The 6,131-nt window shown below is 41.3% G+C and overlaps 2 pseudogenes; both read left to right on the forward strand.

The window, feature by feature from the left end:
- The first annotated feature begins 948 nt into the window (after positions 1-948).
- LOC115203440 (major histocompatibility complex class I-related gene protein-like) lies at positions 949-2,489 on the forward strand (annotated as a pseudogene).
- A 1,099-nt stretch (positions 2,490-3,588) lies between these two features.
- On the forward strand, positions 3,589-5,132 carry LOC115203439 (major histocompatibility complex class I-related gene protein-like; annotated as a pseudogene).
- Positions 5,133-6,131: the final 999 nt, after the last annotated feature.

The raw sequence follows: 6,131 nt of genomic DNA on the forward strand, positions 1-6,131 counted from the left end.
AGTCTAGGGTTGGAAAGTTATAGGAACTAAACATAAGCAAGACCTACAATATACTGTATTTGGTTGTACTTTTATATGAACAGCTGCTGTTTTTAATATGTGTATGGCAATATAATTCATACATCATTTATTGTCACCCTGCCATTTTAGAACAAAAGATGGCTACTGTAATATCCATCCAAAAGCACAAACAACCTAATCTAACTGGTTCAAAGTCCCCATTCCAAAGCACAAACAACCTAATCTAACTGGTTCAAAGTCCCCATTCCAAAGCACAAACAACCTAATCTAACTGGTTCAAAGTCCCCATTCCAAAGCACAAACAACCTAAACTAACTGGTTCAAAGTCCCCATTCCAAAGCACAAACAACCTAAACTAACTGGTTCAAAGTCCCCATTCCAAAGCACAATACCTAATGGTGGTTAATATTTAACCAGCTGTATTGGAAACTGATCTTTTCCACAAGTCTATTCAAGTCAAGAGTGGCCCCAAACCTTTCCCTTCCTTTTCCTATTTCATTGATTTAACGGCAATAGTCAGTCATTTTTTTGGCAAAGTGGTCCACATCTTACTTGGCCTCTTATAGAAGTTTGTCTGGATTGGAAAGTGTTCAGAAGGTGGCATTAAAAATTCCCATTCCTGCACACACACTCTGAGAGGTGACGTGGAGGGAGGAGTGGGTGTGTGTGTATGTTTGTGTATGAGGAGAGCTGGACAGGCAAAACAGAGAGAGGGGCAGGATTAGCAGGCTAATGCACGCGCACACACACACACACACACACACACACACACACACACACACACACACACACACACACACACACACACACACACACACACACACACACACACACACACACACACACACACACACACACACACACACACACACACACGCACACTGGACACATGCTGCACACTCTAGCACACATTTGAATCAAACACAGACAGACAGAACATGAACACAGACATACACGCACACGTTCAGGTCCAAGGATTTTTTGTAATTCATTTACAGTATCATCTGATTGGTGTTTGGCTGTGTGCACAACATGCAACATGACTCACCTTCTCTTCCTCATTCTCCCCTCAGCTTAATTTTGTCTTAAATTTCCACCTCCACTTGTTTGATTCGTTCAACAGAATTAAAGTACCGTACCTTGTTTTGACAAGTGAAAAGAAAAGTCTGTCAGACACTTCAGAGCTAGAAACCTGCTACGTGAGGATACTGGAAAAGTAGTGAACATTTCAAAATCATGGGCAAACTGTCTGTCCTTTTATTTATTCATTCGTTTTACATCGTTGTCAACGCAGGTAAGATGGACTATCTACTTTCTCTCTTACCTCATTTAATTATTTTTTTAATGTTATAAAATATAAAATATCCATATCTGTGTATAATATCACTCCTCTCCCAGGTTCAGGATCACATTCTCTGTGGGCACTTGCAACATATATAAGAGGAGAGACGCCTTTCCCTGAGTTTACGGTTGTGGTGATGTTGGATGATGTTCAAGTGGCTTACTATGACTCCAACATGAAACACTTCATCTACAGGGGACATAACACCTCAGACAAAATACACGACGAAGCTCAGGAAGGAGCTTATATACTTGGAAAGATGTACCACCACATGAAAGAGAGATCATTTAACCTAAAGCACCACTTCAACCTCACAGAAGGTGTTCAAGCTCAGCAAAGAATGTCTGGCTGTGAGATGTTGGACAATGGTGAACCAGTCCTGATCATGGTAAAGGACACTTTCAATGCCATTTATACAGATCAAATGGTATATTACAACATGACACATTTTATATATGATGCTGGGAAACTACTACTAGGATGGGATGAGGCAAGCATATGAAAGAGTACTGTTTGAGAATGTTCACCTTCCCATTTGCATCAGAACACAGAAGACTCTCCTGAAGAGAGAGAAGAACGTTGTGATGCGTAAAGTTCCTCCAAGACTCAGGTTGATAAAGAAAGAGGTTTCTGGAGGGTTTCAGGTGAGCTGCCTGGCGTTTGGTTTCTACCCCCGCCACATCAACCTGACCCTGCTGAGAGACGGCCAGCCAGTGGCAGAACAGGAGCTGACAGGGGGGGAGGTGCTGCCTAGTGGAGATGGGACCTACCAGCTGAGGAAGAGTCTGGAGGTCAGTACTGAGGAGCTAAAGAAGAGACACAACTACACCTGTACTGCCTCTCACCTCAGTCTGGACAACAAGCTGGATGTCAGTTGGGAGTCTGGGGCAGAGAGAGTTCACCTGTCCACCCTCTCAGTTCTACTGATGATGCTGCTGATTGTTATTCTATTGGTCATTTTCATTTGTGTCAAAAGGAGGTGGAGTAACACTGCCTCCCAGTCTGAACTTGCCAACGTTGATGCAAAAGTGTCAGAGGAAATGAACCTGTCTTCAGTTTCTGAGACCTAATAAAATGTTGGGACACTAATGCAACTTTGTCAATTCAGCTCAATTCACAATGAAAATATGACTGCCAGAGCACCTATGAGGGAAGACAACATGTACGAATGATTCTGTTATTGTTGGTGGATCTTCCCCTCAACAACGTTCTGTAAAGGATCAATTTGGGGAGACTGTTGACAATAACAAATATCTGGGAATTATTAGTCCAGATCTGCATTCATATATTTTATATGCTGGTTTGGCATCCTGCTCATTAACAAAGATAATAATTTAATTATTTATGTTATGTAATCTGTCATTTATAATCATGACTATTCATTCATTTCACAATGTACTTTATATCTGCAGCCAGTGCCATGAAAAAGTCCTTTAGTGTTACTTTTCCCCAGTCAAATATTCAGGCCTATATTTCCCCTTCAAGGCTGGAACACAACATAGAAAAATAAGATCTATCTACTATTATGTTATGATGAACACTGAATGGTATATCAAAAGGCTGAAAAGCCAATGTCTCCATTCCACATTGTGAAATAAGTATCCTTCCATGTTACCTGCTTCCTAATGAGACTAACTAGGTTAGAACCAAGGTCTCCTGCACAGCCTAAACCTGCTTGGTGCATTTGTCCATGTAAAATCCATAAACATAACTACATTTCATTACCGATGTAAAGGGTAGGTGCTCATAGATCACGTTCCAAATGGCACCCTGTTCCCTACATAGTGCACTAGGGGCCCTGGTCAAAAGTAGTGCCCTATATAGACTATAGGGTGCCATTTGGGATGTAGCTATAATCACTGGCTTTAGTCAATTAAGTTCCCCAGTTCTGCACACTCCAGTGTTTTCACATAAAACAAACAGGAAGAAAAAAGGCAGAATTCTATTTGTCTTGGAGACTGATGCCTCATAATGTCATTTGTCAATCTGAAATGAATCAGAGTTAGTGCTGCTTGAGAGCAGAGATTAATACAACACAAATACTGTATTTGCTTTCGGAAAACACACAGACACACACACACACACACACACACACACACACACACACACACACACACACACACACACACACACACACACACACACACACACACACACACACACACACACACACACACGCACACTGGACACATGCTGCACACTCTAGCACACATTTGAATCAAACACAGACAGACAGAACATGAACACAGACATACACGCACACGTTCAGGTCCAAGGATTTTTTGTAATTCATTTACAGTATCATCTGATTGGTGTTTGGCTGTGTGCACAACATGCAACATGACTCACCTTCTCTTCCTCATTCTCCCCTCAGCTTAATTTTGTCTTAAATTTCCACCTCCACTTGTTTGATTCGTTCAACAGAATTAAAGTACCGTACCTTGTTTTGACAAGTGAAAAGAAAAGTCTGTCAGACACTTCAGAGCTAGAAACCTGCTACGTGAGGATACTGGAAAAGTAGTGAACATTTCAAAATCATGGGCAAACTGTCTGTCCTTTTATTTATTCATTCGTTTTACATCGTTGTCAACGCAGGTAAGATGGACTATCTACTTTCTCTCTTACCTCATTTAATTATTTTTTTAATGTTATAAAATATAAAATATCCATATCTGTGTATAATATCACTCCTCTCCCAGGTTCAGGATCACATTCTCTGTGGGCACTTGCAACATATATAAGAGGAGAGACGCCTTTCCCTGAGTTTACGGTTGTGGTGATGTTGGATGATGTTCAAGTGGCTTACTATGACTCCAACATGAAACACTTCATCTACAGGGGACATAACACCTCAGACAAAATACACGACGAAGCTCAGGAAGGAGCTTATATACTTGGAAAGATGTACCACCACATGAAAGAGAGATCATTTAACCTAAAGCACCACTTCAACCTCACAGAAGGTGTTCAAGCTCAGCAAAGAATGTCTGGCTGTGAGATGTTGGACAATGGTGAACCAGTCCTGATCATGGTAAAGGACACTTTCAATGCCATTTATACAGATCAAATGGTATATTACAACATGACACATTTTATATATGATGCTGGGAAACTACTACTAGGATGGGATGAGGCAAGCATATGAAAGAGTACTGTTTGAGAATGTTCACCTTCCCATTTGCATCAGAACACAGAAGACTCTCCTGAAGAGAGAGAAGAACGTTGTGATGCGTAAAGTTCCTCCCAGACTCAGGTTGATAAAGAAAGAGGTTTCTGGAGGGTTTCAGGTGAGCTGCCTGGCGTTTGGTTTCTACCCCCGCCACATCAACCTGACCCTGCTGAGAGACGGCCAGCCAGTGGCAGAACAGGAGCTGACAGGGGGGGAGGTGCTGCCTAGTGGAGATGGGACCTACCAGCTGAGGAAGAGTCTGGAGGTCAGTACTGAGGAGCTAAAGAAGAGACACAACTACACCTGTACTGCCTCTCACCTCAGTCTGGACAACAAGCTGGATGTCAGTTGGGAGTCTGGGGCAGAGAGAGTTCACCTGTCCACCCTCTCAGTTCTACTGATGATGCTGCTGATTGTTATTCTATTGGTCATTTTCATTTGTGTCAAAAGGAGGTGGAGTAACACTGCCTCCCAGTCTGAACTTGCCAACGTTGATGCAAAAGTGTCAGAGGAAATGAACCTGTCTTCAGTTTCTGAGACCTAATAAAATGTTGGGACACTAATGCAACTTTGTCAATTCAGCTCAATTCACAATGAAAATATGACTGCCAGAGCACCTATGAGGGAAGACAACATGTACGAATGATTCTGTTATTGTTGGTGGATCTTCCCCTCAACAACGTTCTGTAAAGGATCAATTTGGGGAGACTGTTGACAATAACAAATATCTGGGAATTATTAGTCCAGATCTGCATTCATATATTTTATATGCTGGTTTGGCATCCTGCTCATTAACAAAGATAATAATTTAATTATTTATGTTATGTAATCTGTCATTTATAATCATGACTATTCATTCATTTCACAATGTACTTTATATCTGCAGCCAGTGCCATGAAAAAGTCCTTTAGTGTTACTTTTCCCCAGTCAAATATTCAGGCCTATATTTCCCCTTCAAGGCTGGAACACAACATAGAAAAATAAGATCTATCTACTATTATGTTATGATGAACACTGAATGGTATATCAAAAGGCTGAAAAGCCAATGTCTCCATTCCACATTGTGAAATAAGTATCCTTCCATGTTACCTGCTTCCTAATGAGACTAACTAGGTTAGAACCAAGGTCTCCTGCACAGCCTAAACCTGCTTGGTGCATTTGTCCATGTAAAATCCATAAACATAACTACATTTCATTACCGATGTAAAGGGTAGGTGCTCATAGATCACGTTCCAAATGGCACCCTGTTCCCTACATAGTGCACTAGGGGCCCTGGTCAAAAGTAGTGCCCTATATAGACTATAGGGTGCCATTTGGGATGTAGCTATAATCACTGGCTTTAGTCAATTAAGTTCCCCAGTTCTGCACACTCCAGTGTTTTCACATAAAACAAACAGGAAGAAAAAAGGCAGAATTCTATTTGTCTTGGAGACTGATGCCTCATAATGTCATTTGTCAATCTGAAATGAATCAGAGTTAGTGCTGCTTGAGAGCAGAGATTAATACAACACAAATACTGTATTTGCTTTCGGAAAACACACAGACACACACACACACACACACACACACACACACACACACACACACACACACACACGG

This window comes from Salmo trutta, chromosome 12 (assembly GCF_901001165.1).
Source record: "Salmo trutta chromosome 12, fSalTru1.1, whole genome shotgun sequence".
Taxonomy (NCBI): domain Eukaryota; kingdom Metazoa; phylum Chordata; class Actinopteri; order Salmoniformes; family Salmonidae; genus Salmo; species Salmo trutta.